This window comes from Podarcis bocagei (genome assembly GCF_964188305.1).
Source record: "Podarcis bocagei genome assembly, chromosome: 18".
In the NCBI taxonomy this organism is placed as follows: domain Eukaryota; kingdom Metazoa; phylum Chordata; class Lepidosauria; order Squamata; family Lacertidae; genus Podarcis; species Podarcis bocagei.
Genome location: NC_138144.1, coordinates 6,080,358 through 6,097,993, shown reverse-complemented (window position 1 = coordinate 6,097,993; position 17,636 = coordinate 6,080,358). Strand labels below are relative to the sequence as shown.

Genomic DNA, 17,636 nt, shown 5'->3' with positions numbered 1-17,636 from the left:
TGTACAGCAGAAATCAGCTGTAATCATGGGCATATCCTGCGGGGTGTTCATATCTGAGGCTGTGTGACCTAATGGCTAGGGCAGGTCTGGCCTGGGCAGCCCAGCCAGTTTGCCGAAAAGCCCAGAAAATGCTTGTAACCCTGTGCAGCACTCAGCAGAAAATGCAAAACGCTCCCCTTGCCTCTTGCCATCTTGACGTCTCTCGCAATACGACCCCTTTATTTATTTGTTAGAATTCCAGAGCTGCCTTTTTCTGTGTGTATGTTTATTTTTGGTGCCAATGCAAGATGACTTCCTCTATGCAAATGGGCACTTAATATGCAGATTGGTGTGTATTTAATATGCAAATTGCCCTGCGGATATGGAGGGCTGCCAGACTCTCCTTGGGTGTTGCAGACGTTCGGCAGTCTTCCGCTGCGGAGGCCACACAGGTGGAGATCGGACCCCCTCACCATCTTACAATTTGCAGGGGCTTGTTTGGGGTTAACCTGGTGGTGTGGAAGGGGGGGGGATGTCAATTTGGTGCGAATTTAAAGGCAAACCTACCTAATGAATCCTTTCTGAACCAATAACTTAAAGGACCCCTGGACAGCTAAGTCCAGTCAAAGGTGACTCTGGGGTTGCGGTGCTCATCTCGCTTTCAGGCCGAGGGAGCTGCGTTTGTCTGCAGACAGCTTTCTGGGTTATGTGGCCAGCAGGACTAAACCGCTTCTGCTGCAACAGGACACCGTGACGGAAACCAGAGCGCACAGAAACGCTGTTTACCATCCTGTCGCAGCAGTACCTATTTATCTACTTGCACTGGCGTGAAGTAAGGTTAATGAAGTGAGGTTACAGGGAACCAAGCAGAGGGCCTTCTCAGTGGTGGCACCTGCCCTGTGGAACACGCTCCCACCAGATGTCAAGGAAATAAACAACTACCGTATTTTTCGCTCTATAACACGCAGATTTTTTCTCCTAAAAAGGAAGGGGAAATGTCTGTGCGTGTTATGCAGCGAATGTGTGGTCCCTGGAGCCGAAAAATAAGGCAAAAATCAAACCGCGCTTCAGGGAGAAGGGAGCTCCGTGAGAGAGGAAGCTGTTCTTTCCTGCATTCTGCCTCAGGGTCTTACTGCCCACCCTGCTCTGTTTCGTTACTGTGTTTGCTCAAACGGAACAAAGAGCAGGGAAAGCCCCTCCCCTCCAGGCAAAAAGAGAGGGAAGCAGAGCGTCCTTTGTTCTATCCTCTCCCTGCTCCGGAGGGAACAATGTTTGTGAAGGGAAGAGAGATTACAGGTTCGGCTTAAAATTCTGATTTGACTTCCTGCTTTTTGTTTTTGGAGACACACAGCATTCAAATATGCTTTCTTCCATTTAAAAGGATGAAATCCTTAAACAGTGGCTGGCTTGTGTGGGTGGGTGGGGGGGAAACTTTTGCCTTCCTTTCCTCACGTTATAGCCCTCTCCTGCATTCTTAGCCTTCTGTGTTTTTCCTTCCCTCCCCACTTAAAATGTGGTTACAAAGCATGGATCCACATGGATCCTCAGGATCTTTGCATTGGGTCACCCCAAATTCACCATCAGAGCACACAGCATGTCCATGGCTACAGCCTGCCCCCCCCCAAAATCACACACCCACTGTTGCCTGGGGCTGCAATGGTGCAAAAACGTGGTTACAAAGCATGGATCCACAGGGATCCTCAGGATCTTTGCATTGGGTCAGCCAAAATTCACCATCAGAGCACATAGCATGTCCATGGCTACAGCCTGCCCCACCAAAAAAATCACGCACCCACTGTTGCCTGGGGCTGCAATGGTGCAAAAACGTGGTTACAAAGCATGGATCCACAGGGATTCTCAGGATTTTTGCATTGGGTCACCCCAAATTCACCATCAGATCACATGTCTGTGGCCACAGCATGAAGCACAAAAATGATACGTCCACTGTTTCATTCAGAATATTTTTTCCCTTGTTTTCCTCCTCTAAAAACGATGTGCGTGTTATGCTCAGGTGCGTGTTATAGTGCGAAAAATACGGTATCTGACTTTTAGAAGACATCTGAAGGCATCCCTGTTTAGGGAAGTTTTTAATGTTTGATGTTTTACTGTGTTTTTAACATTCTGTTGGGAGCCGTTGAGAGTGCCTGGGGAAACCCAACCAGATGGGCAGGGAATAAATATGTTGTTGTTGTTGTTGTTGTTGTTGTCTGATGATGATAAACAGCTTTCTGCAATATTGAAGGCCTCTGAATACTAGAACCCCCATGCCATCCAACAGCATCCTTCTTATGTAGGTCTATTGTTGTTGCTGTTTAGTCATGTCCGACTCTTCCTGACCCCCTGGACCAGAGCACGCCAGGCACTCCTGTCTTCCACTGCCTCCCGCAGTTTGGTCAAACTCATGCTGGTAGCTTCGAGAACACTGTCCCACCATCTCGTCCTCTGTCATCCCCTTCTCCTTGCACCCTCCATCTTTCCCAACATCAGGGTTTTTTCCAGGGAGTCTTCTCTTCTCATGAGGTGGCCAAAGTCTTGGAGCCTCAGCTTCAGGATCTGTCCTTCCAGTGAGCACTCAGGGCAGATTTCCTTCCGAATGGAGAGGTTTGATCTTCTTGCAGTCCATGGGACTCTCAAGAGTCTCCTCCAGCCCCATAATTCAAAAGCATCCATTCTCCGGCGATCAGCCTTCTTTACGGTCCAGCTCTCACTTCCATACATCACTACTGGGGAAACCATAGCTTTGTAGGTCTATTAGCTCACCAAAATCAAACCTTCCCGAGCAAGGGCAGTCTATCTGAGATTACATCGGGCCACAGGGCATGGGAAGGAGGCTGCCTTCAACCCCTGCCTGTGGCCGGGCACAGCAACAGGACGCTGGGCCGAATGCACATGCACACTGCCCGGCCACCTTGCGGCAAATGCCCCCCCCCCCGCGCGCAGCGAGCTCCCTCCGGGGAGAAAGGGTGAACATGAACCAGCACTGTTGTTGCAGAAGGCAGTTGCCTCCGCCACTTTGCAGCTGGATCGATGTCTCCCGAGCTTGGCTTCCTGCTGTGTTGACACCCCCCGGGAGCCGGGGACGTGTAGATTCAATTTCAAGATCCACTTACAGCTGCTGTTAATAGGAACCCGGTCCTCCTTCCTTCTCCCACCTCCCCTGCTTTGCACTTTGAGCTCCCCGCAGGCAGCATGAATCACGTCTCGTGCAGGCTCCCCGGTCTCTCGCCACGAGTGCGGAGGGCGCAGAGATTACAGCCGCTGTTCTTTCTGGCTCCAAGGTCTCCCACCCACCCCAAATATAGTCTTGGCATTAAGGCCGGCCTGTCAGCAGTGGGTGGCCCTGTGGGTTAAACCACAGAGCCTGGGACTTGCCGATCAGAAGGTCGGCGGTTCGAATCCCCGCAACGTTGCTCAGTCCCTGCTCCTGCCAACCTAGCAGTTCGAAAGCACGTCAAAGTGCAAGTAGATAAATAGGTACCATTCCGGCAGGAAGGTAAACAGCGTTTCCGTGCGCTGCTCTGGTTCGCCAGAAGCGGCTTAGTCATTCTGGCCACATGACCCAGAAACTGTACGCCGGTTCCCTTGGCCAATAAAGCGAGATGAGCGCCGCAACGCCAGAGTCGGCCACGACTGGACCTAATGGTCAGGGGTTCCTTTACCTTTACTTTTTATGTCGCTCTTTAGGTGTCAGACGAAAATGTTCCTCTTCAACCAGGCCTTGGGCTTGTTAAAATTCTGAAGCCTTTTTAATGTGTTTGCGGGGGTTACTGTTTGGTTGCTTCTGTTTCGACTATTTATTTGTACTATTATCTTGTGTTTTTATCTTGTCCAGCCGCCTTGAGACCTTTCGGTGAAGCACGTAATCAGCGCTGCTTTTCTAGAAAAAGAGGTGTTGGAACTCACCATGAACTTATCCTCTTATAATGGCAATGGCGTCCACCTAATAATAATAAAATTCCCTGCCCATCTGGCTGGGTTTTCCCAGCCACTGTGGGTGGCTCCCAACAGAATATTAAAAGCACACAAAAAATCAAACATTAAAAACTTCCCAACACAGGGCTGCCTTCAGATGTCTTCTAAAAGTCAGGTGGTTGTTTATTTCCTTTATATCTGATGGGAGGGCATTGCACAGGGCAGGTGCCACCACCAAGAAGGCCCTCTGCCTGGTTCCCTGTAACCTCACTTCTCGCAGGGAAGGAACCACCAGAAGGCCCTGGGAGCTGGACCTCCGTGTCTGGGCTGGATGATGGCGGTGGAGACGCTCCTTCAGGGCCAGAACTGAGTCCCGGTTTGTTCCAGCTGGAAAAAAAGGCCTAAATCATCGCCATCCAGCCCTTTCTTCATGAGGACTGGATCCTTGCTTTTATTTTGAGGGCGAGGAGCATAGCTCTCTGGTAGATTATTTCCACAGACCCATAGAATTGTAGAGTTGAAATGGAACCCTGACGCGGGCAGTGTGACGCGGCAGCTAAAAAAGCCAATGCAATTCTGGGCTGCATCAATAGGAGTATAGCATCTAGATCAAGGGAAGTAATAGTGCCACTGTATTCTGCTCTGGTCAGACCTCACCTGGAGTACTGTGTCCAGTTCTGGGCACCACAGTTCAAGAAGGACACTGACAAACTGGAAGGTGTCCAGAGGAGGGCAACCAAAATGGTCAAAGGCCTGGAAACGATGCCTTATGAGGAACGGCTAAGGGAGCTGGGCATGTTTAGCCTGGAGAAGAGGAGGTTAAGGGGTGATATGATAGCCATGTTCAAATATATAAAAGGATGTCACATAGAGGAGGGAGAAAGGTTGTTTTCTGCTGCTCCAGAGAAGCGGACACGGAGCAATGGATCCAAACTACAAGAAAGAAGATTCCACCTAAACATGAGGAAGAACTTCCTGACAGTAAGAGCTGTTCGACAGTGGAATTTGCTGCCAAGGAGTGTGGTGGAGTCTCCTCCTTTGGAAGTCTTTAAGCAGAGGCTTGACAACCATATGTCAGGAGTGCTCTGATGGTGTTTCCTGCTTGGCAGGGGGTTGGACTCGATGGCCCTTGTGGTCTCTTCCAACTCTAGGATTCTATGATTCTATGATTCATCTAGCCCAACCCCGTACAAGGCAGGAATACGCAGCTGTCCTATATGGGTATCGAACCTGCAACCTTGGAATTGTCACCACCCTGCTCTATCCAGCCGAGCTATTCTTCCATAGGCATCTAGGAGTCAACCTGCAATAAAATCGATCAACAACAGCAGGAAATGGCAGTGGGTCTGTGGGTTGCGTTACATCATGGGTAGGCAAACTAAGGCCCGGGGGCCGGATCCGGCCCAATTGCCTTCTAAATCTAGCCCACGGACAGGCCGGGAATCGGCGTGTTTTTACATGAGTAGAATTGCCCTTATATTTAAAATACATCTCTGGGTTATTTGTGGGGCATAGGAATTCGTTCTCTTTTTTTCTTTCCAAAATATAGTCTGGCCCCCCACAAGGTCTGAGGGACAGTGGACCAGCCCCCTGCTGAAAAAGTTTGCTGACCATGCATTACAGCTTGCCCTTTCCAAACCAATTCATGAACACAGCCATCTACTGCCAGTCACAGTAGACAATAGATGAATAGAATAGGTAAAGGGTAAAGGGACCCCTGACCATTAGGTCTAGTCGTGGCCGACTCTGGGGTTGCGGCGCTCATCTTCCTTTACTGGCCAAGGGAGCCGGCGTACAGCTTCCGGGTCATGTGGCCAGCAGGACTAAGCCGCTTCTGGCGAACCAGAGCAGCGCATGGGAATGCCGTTTACCTTCCCACTGGAGTGGTACCTATTTATCTACTTGCACTTTGACGTGCTTTCGAACTGCTAGGCTGGCAGGAGCAGGGACCCAGCAACAGGAGCTCGCCCCGTCGCAGGGATTCGAACCGCCGACCTCCTTATCGGCAAGCCCTAGGCTCTGTGGTTTAACCCACAGCGCCACCCGCGTCCCTAGTGCTGGATTTACATATAAGCTAAACAAAGCTATAGCTTAGAAGATCCCTCAACCTCTGGCTCTTTGACGTGCTTTCGAGTCTGGTGTAATTCAGTGTGGATGTGAACTGCCCTGTCCCCCGCTCACGCCCTTAGGTCAGAAAGACTAGAGCACCTGTCAATCGCCAGGCATCACAACGCCGTCATGTGATTTGGTCATGTGATTTGGTCTCCTTGAAGTTCCAAAGTCCACAAGCAGCGTATATTAATGGAAATAACATTATATTGGAGGCACGGGGAGATTGCAAAAAAATATTGTAGGTTATGTGTGTATTAGGAATTCACACCAAAACGCTGACAAATATTCATTAGGGTTTTGTTGTTAAAAAAATAATTTGCAAATTGCTGTGGAAATAGGGAGAACTGAATTTAACTGATTGGAAAAACGAGAACCTGCAACAGAGAGGTTTCTGTGTTTCTTGTGTTCAGCTCTCCTTTCCTGGAGGTGTAACCAGAGGCCGTAGGAGCATCTGGCAGGCAGGCTAAAATAGCACCCTGCCTTGTAGATCCTGCGTAGAGCAGTGGTAGAACCAGATGATCTTATAACGGTCCCTTTTAAATCCATGATTCTAACTGGCATGTGGGAGATCCCAGGGTTCAGTTCCTGCCGTCTTCCTGGTTTAAAGCGGACAAGGGTGGCGCTGTGGGTTAAACCACAGAGCCTAGGACTTGCTGATCAGAATCCCCGTGACGGGGCGAGCTCCCGTTGCTCGGTCCCTGCTCCTGCCAACCTAGCAGTTTGAAAGCACATCAAAGTGCAAGTAGATAAATAGGTACCACTCCGGCGGGAAGGTAAACGGCGTTTCTGTGTGCTGCTCTAGTTCGCCAGAAGTGGCCTAGTCATGCTGGCCACATGACCCGGAAGCTGTACGCCGGCTCCCTCGGCCAATAAAGCGAGATGAGTGCCGCAACCCCAGAGTCAGCCATGACTGGACCTAATGGTCAGGGGTCCCTTTACCTTTAACTTTGGACAGAAACTGGAGATCCCTCTCTCATTGTGTTGAGAGGAGATAACTTCCGAGCCAACACACTGATGCTACTTTCTTTGTAGAGAGTGAGAAATCACTGAGCTAACCTCAAATTCTACCCAATTACCATTTTCGAGGGGACAAAACGTTGCAACCAGGGAACATGGTTCCCTCTTGCCCCCTTCCAGCAGGTGTAAGATATCGCCCATTGCTGCCGCCGCCTAACCAGTTGCCCAGAAGCAGAACCCCTCCTACATATACCCTGTACTACCAAACCCATATTGCAACCTGTTGCACGCAAACACTGTACTCCTGAATCCGTGATGCAGTGCGATGCGAAGCAATTGAGCGCTTGCCAACTGTCCAACTTGCTCAATGATTGGATTTGACCCTTACTCTTGGAGCAGAGTGGGACGTGGGTGGTGCTGTGGGTTAAACCAAAGAGCCTAGGACTTGCCGATCAGAAGGTCGGCAGTTCGAATCCCGTTACTCGGTCCCTGCTCCTGCCAACCTAGCAGTTCGAAAGCATGTCAAAGTGCAAGTAGATAAATAGGTACCGCTCCGGAAGGAAGGTAAACGGCGTTTCCGTGCGTTGCTCTGGTTCGCCAGAAGTGGCTTAGTCATGCTGGCCACATGACCCGGAAGCTGTACGCCGGTTCCCTCAGCCAGTAAAGCGAGATGAGCGCCACAACCCCAGAGTCGGTCACGACTGGACCTAATGGCCAGGGGTCCCTTTACCTTTACCTTGTAGCAGAATTTAATTGCGACACAAGGCTCACAGTGCTCCTGTAAAATAGAGCTTAGCTATGGCCCACCCCCCTCAAAAAAAATCCTTATGATATTCTTCCCCCCCCCCTCCCGAAGGCAATTCAGCACGTAGAATTGGTGGCCGCTGTTACCGGTTTCAGTCCACAAATGATAAGTATTTGATGGTTCCGCTCTTCTTTTCTGCATTGCCTTGAAATAAACGGTGTGGAGTAATGGTAACATAATGAATTGCGTAAAATTCTGCCGCAGTGGACAGTGGGATGAATGGTGTAGTCTTTTTTTTGGGGGGGGGGATGTCAGAAGCCGAACTGCAGCAGATGAGAGACAGCGATGCGTGCAGCAATCTTCTTCCATCTCTGCCGCCCTCACAGTCGCTGCTGTCGCCTCCTGTAGCAGCAGCTGCCGCTGCCACAAAAGTAAATAAATATACTTTGGGGTGGGGAGGGGGGGAGAGTAACTTCTCCACCGCCCACCTCTTTGAAAAAAAATCGGTGAAATATTTCCCCAAAATCTCTGCTAATGGAGATAGCTGAGAGGCACACAGCTCTTCTATAAAATGGGGATGGGGTCAAAAACACCTTTTCGTGAACCTGTTCAGCCCAGGGCTGAAAACCCCCAAACAGCCCTGCTGCCTAGGAGTCGGAGGAAAGTTTACATCTTGCGAACTCACTTTTTCCTGCACCCCATTTTACTCTTCTGTTGCCAGGGAAAAGAAGGAAGCATTTTTTTAAGGAAACATTCGCTATTCCATCACCCCTTCCTGCCCCTTCCATGTCAAGGAGGTATTTTTTGCTCTATTAGACTCACTTTTTCCCTCCTAAAAAGTAAGGGGAAATGTGTGTGCGCCTTATGGAGCGAATGCAGGCTGTGCAGCTATCCCAGAAGCCAGAACAGCAAGAGGGATTGCTGCTTTCACTGCGCAGCGATCCCTCTTGCTGTTCTGGCTTCTGAGATTCAGAATATTTTTTTTCTTGTTTTCCTCCTCCAAAAACTAGGTGCATCTTGTAGTCTGGTGCATCTTATAGAGCGAAAAATACGGTAATCACCCTTCCTTCCTTCCTTCCTTCCTTCCTTCCTTCCTTCCTTCCTTCCTTCCTTCCTTCCTTCCTTCCTTCCTCCCCCCCCCCCATCTGATTTGTACTGATTGCTTTATTGGCATTCGGTGTTCTCTCAAGGAAATCCCCTCTAAAACACCCAATATCTCTAAACAGCCTTCCTCGCATTAAAAGGCAAGTGTTTTTTGATGCTTAGATAATCTCTCCCAGCAAAGCCCAGAGTTTACATGATCCACTCTCCATTAAAGGATTCCAGACTAACCCATTACTTTCTCTCCGAAATCTCCAAGTGCCCGGAACTGATGTTACCTTCTTCCCTTTTAAAGAAATGTCACGCTTTTGAGAGAGTTATCCTTTTAGCTTTCTTTTCCCTCCCCTCCACCCCCCCACTCTGATGATAATATATATATATAAGTGTTTGTGTGTATAATATAGCCCTTTTGGGATTCAGCCAGTATTCCGATAAAAATCTCTGCTTCTTCCAAACCGATAAGGGAGCCAGCCAGAGCATAATCGCCTCTCCGAGGAAGCAGCTGCGTGCTTCAAGCAGAGAGAGAAATCTCGGGCCAATTTGGCTGCGGTGCAGGGATTGTAAGTTACTGTCGCTGCCACCGGCCGGCCTATGGCGAGGGGGGTGAAAGGTCGTGTGCCATTAGATGTGGAGACCGGCTCTTAAAATCCACTCTTGGCGTCCAAATCGGCTTGCCGGTCGCGCCGCGCTCTAAATCTCTCTGCCTTGCAGGCAGCCCGGGAAGGGGAGTGTTTCCCCCCGTTCCGCAGGGCCCCATCTATCATCCGCTTTCCCAAGGGCCTGTTTCTCCAAATGCATCAGCTTCAATTAGGAAAGGGGGGCAGTCCTGGGCAGGCAGCCTCTCGCTCCCCTCCTGTGCCCATAATGCAAATCCCGAAATGAGAGCTGTTACATTTCTGCAGTTATCTTTTCTTCTTTTCCACGTTTGTTATAAGAAAATACTGCTCCTTTTACCTTATGGGGTATACAAGAGCCCGTATACAGTCATAGTAAAGGTAAACGGTATCCTAACCATTAGGTCCAGTCGTGGCCGACTCTGGGGTTGCGGCGCTCATCTCGCTTTCTTGGCCGAGGGAGCCAGCGTACAGCTTCTGGGTCATGTGGCCAGCAGGACTAAGCCGCTTCCGGCGAACCAGAGCAGCGCACGGAAACACTGTTTACCTTCCCACCAGAGTGGTACCTATTTATCTACTTGCACTTTGACGTGTTTTCGAACTGCTAGGTTGGCAGGAGCAGGGACCGAGCAACGGGAGCTCACCTCGTAAGGATTTGAACCGCCGACCTTCTGATCGGCAAGTCCTAGGCTCTGCGCCACCCGCATCCCTCAGTATACAGTCCTACCTTGGGTGAAATATGCTTCAGGTTGAGCGTTTTCGGGTTACACTCTGCTGCGACCTGGAAGTAACGGAACACATTATTTCTGGGTTTCACCACTTGCGCATGCACAGATGCTCAAAACGACATCACGCGCATGCGCAGAAGTGGCAAATCACAACCCGCAGACGCGCAGTCGCGGGTTGCATTCTACTCAGGATGTGAACAGGGCTCCGGAACGGATCCTGTTTGCATCCAGAGGTACCACTGTAGAGTCCTTAAGTAGGTCCCCTATTGGAAGGCGAAAATAACAGAGGCCAACCAGAGAATATTGAGAAGCAAAGTGGCTAGTAAGCCTGATCTTTTTTAAACTGGTGCAACAGGGTGACCCCTTCACACGCAGGAGAGGGAGGAGGACCCCGAACAATGGTGCGCAAGCCCTTATATAGACTTTTGAAACTGACCACCCTGTAGCTCAAGGTCACCCCTCAAAACATCATACATACATCACAGAAGGAGGCAGTCTCCAACAGTCTTCCACAGAAATCCTGTTTGTCAGAATACCTGATAATGGTCACTGATTGCTCCACCTGGACAGCCTGCCCATTCTTTTGTGATGGTTAATACTTTAGTTCCTGAGTCCAGGTCACAGGCTCACTCTATTCATGCACAAATATGCCCTTAAGACAGGGTTTGAGCAAAGAGACAATAGGGAGACATCCCTATTTCCTTCCTCACTGCAGAGAAATATTTGAGGTCAATTGGGGAGAGTCAAAATGGCTCTCCTGTACTATTTCAGACACGTGGTTTATATACAGTAGTACCTCGGGTTACAGATGCTTCAGGTTACAGACTCCACTAACCCAGGGTTAAGAACTTTGCTTCAGGATGAGAACAGAAATTGCACGGCGGCAGCAGCGGGAGGCCCCATGAGCTAAAGTGGTGCTTCAGGTTAAGAACAGTTTCAGGTTAAGAACGGACCTCCGGAACGAATTAAGTACTTAACCCGAGGTACCACTGTACTAATGTAGGTGTTTGCCTTGTAGATTTATGTACGTATGATTTATATATTAAATAAAAAATTTCCTTCCAGTAGCACCTTAGAGACCAACTAAGTCACAATGTTAGAAGATGAGCAATTAAATAGTCGTGAGATGGTATGTTTGATGTTGTTGGGGCCAGTGATGGTGTTGTCTGGGTGTATGTGGCAGCAAAGTTGGCATCTGGGTTTATTGCAGGCTCTGGTACCAGTGTCCATGTTAAGTCTGGTTGTTGTGTTATTGTGGGTGAGGAGTCGTTTAAGATTGGGTGGCTGTCTGTAGACGATGAAAGGTCTTTCTCCCAGAGCTTGAGAAAGAGAACTGTCATTGTCTAGGAGAGGTTGTAGATCCCTGATGGTGCGTTGAACTGTTTTAATTTGGGAGCTGTATGTGATTACTGTTGTTGTTTGTTTAGTTGTGTCCGCCTCTTCGTGACCCCCTGGACCAGAGCACGCCAGGCACTCCTGTCTTCCACTGCCTCCCGCAGTTTGGTCAGACTCATGCTGGTAGCTTCTATAACACTGTCCCACCATCTCGTCCTCTGTCGTCCCCTTCTCCTTGTGCCATTAATGGGATCACGAAGAGTCGGACACGACTAAGTGACTAAACAACAACAAACCCATCGACAGGTTTTGTGTAGACACCCCTTCTCTGATGTATGTATGATGTATTGGGGGGTGGTCTTGGGCTCCAGGGTGGGCAATTTCAAAATGTCTATATAAGGGCTTGCGCGCCATTGTTTGGGGTACCTCCTTCCTCCTGCGTGTGGTGTGAGCACCCTGTTGAAACAGTTAGTAAAGATCCGGATTACTAGCTGCTTTGCTTCTCAATATTCTCTGGTTGGCCTCTGTTATTTTCCCTACTGATAAAGAACCTACAAAGGGACTCTATATGGGCTCTTGGGTACCCCATAAGGGAAAAGGAGCAGGTTTTTTTCTTATAACTGGCTCCCTCCATGTTGTCTTTCCACTGGCAAGTGAAGGCTTTCCACCAAGCTATTGGCAACAGACTGCCTTTAATAAAAGGGCAGCTGCCGTGCCGCTTTTAATGCAATCATCTGTGTGGTTTTAATAGCGTTTAGATACGTATATATTTTTAATTCTGTCAATGCGTACTTGTTTTTAATGGTTGATATTTATATGCCTGAGCGGTTCTTAATTTCATCTGTAAGCCACCTTGAGGGAAAGGGTTGGACATACATAAATATATATATACCGTATTTTTTGCTCTATAAGACTCACCTTTTCCCTCCTAAAAAGTAAGGGGAAATGGGTGCGCGTCTTATGGAGTGAATGCAGGCTGCGCAGCTATCCCAGAAGCCAGAACAGCAAGAGGGATTGCTGCTTTCACTGTGCAGCGATCCCTCTTGCTGTTCTGGTTTCTGAGATTCAGAATATTTTTTTTCTTGTTTTTCTCCTCCAAAAACTAGGTGCGTCTTGTGGTCTGGTGCGTCTTATAGAGCGAAAAATACGGTATATAACAATAAAGAGATAGGCCTAAAACCAATTATGCTTCTCTTCTGCACGTAATGCTTAGCCCTGAGGGGCAGTCCTGCAGGAAATGTCGCTTAGAGCAGAGGAACCTGTTCGGAAGAAGCAGCACACATGTAAGACCATAAAACCCCTTTGTACCCTAAATTGCAAGACCCCCTCCAGGTGAGAAAACTGAGCTGCATTCGCCACAGCTACGACTGCTTCGATAGGCGCGTTGCATTTTCTTGCGGCCAGTGGGGAAACAGAACAGTAGGCCCATTGAAATTGCCATCCATCTGTCTTGGGAGAAAATGGTGGAATGCGCCTTCGGGGGTGAAGTCAAACTGTTGGACGGTTGCAGGGCCTGCTGTGCCTGCAGAGACCGATATGGGAGAGACATGTTTTGTTGCAGCCAGGGCAAATGGAGGCGTCCGGTTGTGCTGCTGCAGATGCGACAGGATGTTTCTTCTCTCTGTGTTCCTCCCTGTGGTCATTCGTCCTCTCATCGCTGCTATGAATATACAGCCGCACCTCTGAAGTCGAACGGAATCCATTCCAGAAGTCCGTTCAACTTCCAAAACGTTCAGACACCAAGGCACGGCTTCCGATTGGCTGCAGGAAGCTCCTGCAGCCAATCAGAAGCCGCGTCGGACATTCGGGTTCCAAAGAACGTTCGCAAACCGGAACACTCGCTTCCAGGTTAGCGGCATTCGGGAGCCAAAACGTATGATTTGCAAGGCGTTCGGGATCCAACTGTATATAATACCGTATTTTTCGCTCTATAAGACGCACCAGACCATAGTTTTTGGAGGAGGAAAACAAGAGAAAAAAAATTCTGAATCTCAGAAGCCAGAACAGCAAGAGGGGTCGCTGTGCAGTGAAAGCAGCGATCCCTCTTGCTGTTCTGGCTTCTGGGATAGCTGTGCAGCCTGCATTCGCTCCATAAGACACACAAACATTTCCCCTTACTTTTTAGGAGGGAAAAAGTGAGTCTTATAGAGCAAAAAATACGGTAATAATAATGATAAAGGGCAGTCTTGGGAACTTGGAGATCTCTCTCTCTCTCTCTATCTCTCTCTCTTTTCCCCTTTTTCTCACTAGTCCCAACTCTTTGGAAAGTCCTTTTCTGCCACTTTTCAGGGCTGGGCAAGACAGACAAGGAGTTTGCCCGGCATGTGACAGCTGCCTCAGTTTCTGTTTCACGAAGAGCTGTGATTCCTGCGATTGCTCAGAGTAGGCCCATTGAAATGGGGGGGGGCGTTCCTAACCAGGCTCCGTTTACTCCAGTGTGCCTCCTCTGATTAGAGCTTAGTTGCATTCAACCCTTAGATGCGGGTCCTTGTGCAAAATCCACTTTGTGGCGATTGCCTCCCAATTTTGTTGGATTATGCAGCAGCTTCCAATTACATGCCTTCTGATCGGAGATCAAAATATTATCACGAGGAGGGGAAATTTAATTAAAACGTGAAATAAATTCCGAAGGCATGTACATAAATTATAGATGCATCTTTACATGTGAGAATTAATCGACGTGACAAAAGATATGTTTTAGGCTATTGCTGCAATTTAATTTCTATGGCAGCTGAGGGAGGTTGGTGGGTTTGTGGGGGACCCCATGAGCTGGGGGGGGGAGTCTTCGGACATTTTTGGGGTGCCAGCTGGAGTTCAGCACCATCTGAGAGGGCCTGGAGTTCTGCTTGAGACTTCAACCTCAGGCTTGACATTGAGGCTCGATTCAGGAATTGAAGTACTGTATTTTTCGCTCTATAAGACGCACCAGACCACAAGACGCACCTAGTTTTTGGAGGAGGAAAACAAGGGGGGAAAATATTCTGATTCTCAGAAGCCAGAACAGCAAGAGGGATCGCTGCACAGTGAAAGCAGCAATCCCTCTTGCTGTTCTGGCTTCTGGGATAGCTGCGCAGCCTGCATTCGCTCCGTAAGACGCACACACATTTCCCCTTACTTTTTAGGAGGGAAAAACTGAGTCTTATAGAGCAAAAAATACGGTATTTGCCATCACAGAAGAATGGCCAGGCTGCCCAGGTAATGCAATCAGTGACCATTATCAGATATCCTGGCAGACAGGATTTCTGCTGTAGACCGCCTCCTCCTGTGATGTATGTATGATATTTAGGGGGGTGGCCTTGGGCTACAGGGTGGGCAGTTTCAAAAGTCTACATAAGGGCTTGCACACCATTGCTCCGAGTTCCTCCTCCCTTCTGCGTGTCGGGAGTGGGGACCCTGTTGCAACAGTTTAATAAAGATCAGGCTTACTAGCTGCCTTGCTTCTCGATATACTCTGCTTGGCCTCTGTTATTTCCTCCTACCGATAGGGAACCCACTTAAGGACTCTATACAGTCATACCTCGGGTTACAGATGCTTCAGGTTGCGTTTTTTCGGGTTGCGAACGGCCAAAACCCGGAAGTACCCAGAAGAAGGGACAGGGTTATAAAGACTAGGACTAGCCGTCTAAGAAACAGTTTCTACACAAATGCAATTCTGGTTTTAAACGCAGTATAAGGAGTCTCTATAGGAGTATATTATGGGACGCGGACAGAGCCTAGGACTTGCCGATCATAAGGTCAGCGGTTCGAATCCCCACGACGGGGTGAGCTCCCGTTGCTCGGTCCCTGCTCCTGTCAACCTAGCAGTTCGAAAGCACCTCAAAGTGCAAGTAGATAAATAGGTACCACTCCGACGGGAAGGTAAACAGCGTTTCTGTGCGCTGCTCTGGTTCGCCAGAAGCGGCTTAGTCCTGCTGGCCACATGACCCGGAAGCTGTACACCAGCTCCCTTGGCCAATAAAGCGAGATGAGCACCGCAGCCCCAGAGTCGGCCACGACTGGACCCAGTGGCCTGGGGTCCCTTTACCTTTACTATAGGAGTATATTGTATTTTAAAATGGGGTTTCAGAGTTTTTAGGGGTTTTGGAATGCCTTGTGCAGATGTTTCAATTTCATTGTTCTGTCGGGGACAATGACAATAAAGATATTGTATCGTATCGATGGGTTACTTCCGGGCTTTGGCAGCTGCGCATGCACCGAAGCGCTAAATTGCGCTTTGCGCATGTGCAGAAGCGCCGAATCACAACCCTCGCATGCACAGACGCGCCGCTGCGGGTTACAAACGTGCATCCCGCACGGATCACGTCCGCAACCCCTTTGCTAGCTGTCACAGATGCAGAAGCCCTGACCCCCCCCCACACAGACCACCCTCCCCTCCTCCCCAGGACGTCAGGGTAGGACCTTGGTAACTCTATGCCTCAATGGAGGCCACATTCCCCTGACATCACCAGCGGGCTGCCCAGAACGATGGAGCCAGCTTGGCAAGACCAGCAGCTGCCTGCAGGCGAGGCTTGGGTTACAGCGTGACATCAGTTCTCTCGGTTCACCTGTTGTGGACAAGGTTTTTTTCCTGAGGGGGGCATCCTTGCAGCAGGCGAGGGACAGCTGACCCATTAGCGGCCCGCCCCCCCTCCCGTCCCCCACACACCCAGGAGATCCTACAAGCCTCTTAATTCTCACCTGCCTCCTCTTTGCATCAAATTGGGATTCCCAAACGCCTGACAGGCTCTCTTGTTTCCGAAGCTACTGCTTCTTCTTCACTCTTTTGTCCCAAAGGTTTGAGGGACTCAGCGACGGGGTGAGCTCCCGTTGCTCGGTCCCTGCTCCTGCCCACCTAGCAGTTCGAAAGCACATCAAAGTACAAGTAGATAAAGCGCAAGTAGATACCAAACCATTCTACGTTCTAAATCTTATATTAATAATCCAAAAATTGAGAGAGCTATGTACAAGATCGGGACGCGGGTGGCGCTGTGGGTTAAACCACAGAGCCTAGGACTTGCCGATCAGAAGGTCAGGGGTTCGAATCCACAAGACAGGGTGAGCTCCCGTTGCTCGGTCCCTGCTCCTGCCAACCTAGCAGTTTGAAAGCACGCCAGCGCAAGTAGATAAATAGGTACCGCTCCAGCGGGAAGATAAACGGCATTTCCGTGTGCTGCTCTGGTTTGCCAGAAGCGGCTTAGTCATGGTGGCCACATGACCTGGAAGCTGTACGCCGGCTCCCTCGGCCAATAAAGTGAGATAAGCGCCGCAACCCCAAAGTCGGCCACGACTGGACCTAATGGTCAGGGGTCCCTTTAGTTTTAAAGTGGGGGGGGGGCAGCAACTTTGGGCAGTTGCCAGAGCCCCCCGTCCTCCAGCAATGAGCCTTGGCCCTGTTTTTTTTTTTTAATTTAATTGTAGAATTGTAGCTGCAAGAATTATCTTGTCCAGCCCAATGCAGGGAGTTGGACTAATTTATATCCCAACTGAGTGGCCGCCAAGACCATAAACAGTGGTACCTCGGGTTAAGTACTTAATTCATTCCGAGGGTCCGTTCTTAACCTGAAACTGTTCTTAACCTGAAGCACCACTTTAGCTAATGGGGCCTCCTGCTGCAGCCGGAGCACGATTTCTGTTCTCATCCTGAAGCAAAGTTCTTAACCTGAGGTACTATTTCTGCGTTAGCGGAGTCTGTAACCTGAAGCATCTGTACCCCGAGGTACCACTGTAACACAAGTCTTGAAAGACCTACATTGGCTCCCAGGACGTTTCCGGGCACAATTCAAAGTGTCGTCGCTGACCTTGGAAGCCCTAAACAGCCTCGGTCCAGTATACCTGAAGGAGCGTCTCCACCTCCATCGTCCTGCAAAGGTGCGAAGGTCCAGCTCCGAGGGCCTTCTGGCGGTTCCCTCCCTGTGAGAAATGAAGCTACAAGGAACCAGGCAGAGGGCTTGTAAGGTTGCGGATAGGCACTGGTTCAGGTGATAGGGATGGGAGAACGCTCTAGCCATCCCTATGTGAAGGGTATTCCATTAAAGGAATCCAGGGACTCAACTTGGTTTGGTCAACCCCCGAAAGGAGGTTGTGCCCATGCCTGAGTCCAGGGGAGCATCTGGGGAGTGAACAGAGTCTGTCCCTGGGCTTTGCACCTGCCTCAGGTGTTCACCCTTGGCTGAA

At 49.6% G+C, this 17,636-nt stretch overlaps 1 protein-coding gene and 1 long non-coding RNA gene across 5 annotated transcripts in view; both read left to right on the top strand.

The window, feature by feature from the left end:
- SEMA6B (semaphorin 6B) overlaps window positions 1–17,636 on the top strand; it is a 179,670-nt gene that overhangs the window by 62,218 nt on the left and 99,816 nt on the right. Inside the window, exon 1 of one of the 4 annotated variants that reach the window (XM_081177668.1) lies at window positions 11,649–11,816. The exons of the other annotated variants lie outside the window; for them this stretch is intronic. The gene's annotated coding sequence lies outside the window, so the exon portion shown is untranslated. Of the gene's footprint in view, window positions 1–11,648; window positions 11,817–17,636 lie in introns of those variants that run through there. 4 annotated transcript variants of the gene reach the window in all.
- The window catches only part of LOC308577810, a 132,738-nt gene that overhangs the window by 15,286 nt on the left and 99,816 nt on the right, over window positions 1–17,636 (top strand). The window lies entirely within an intron of this gene.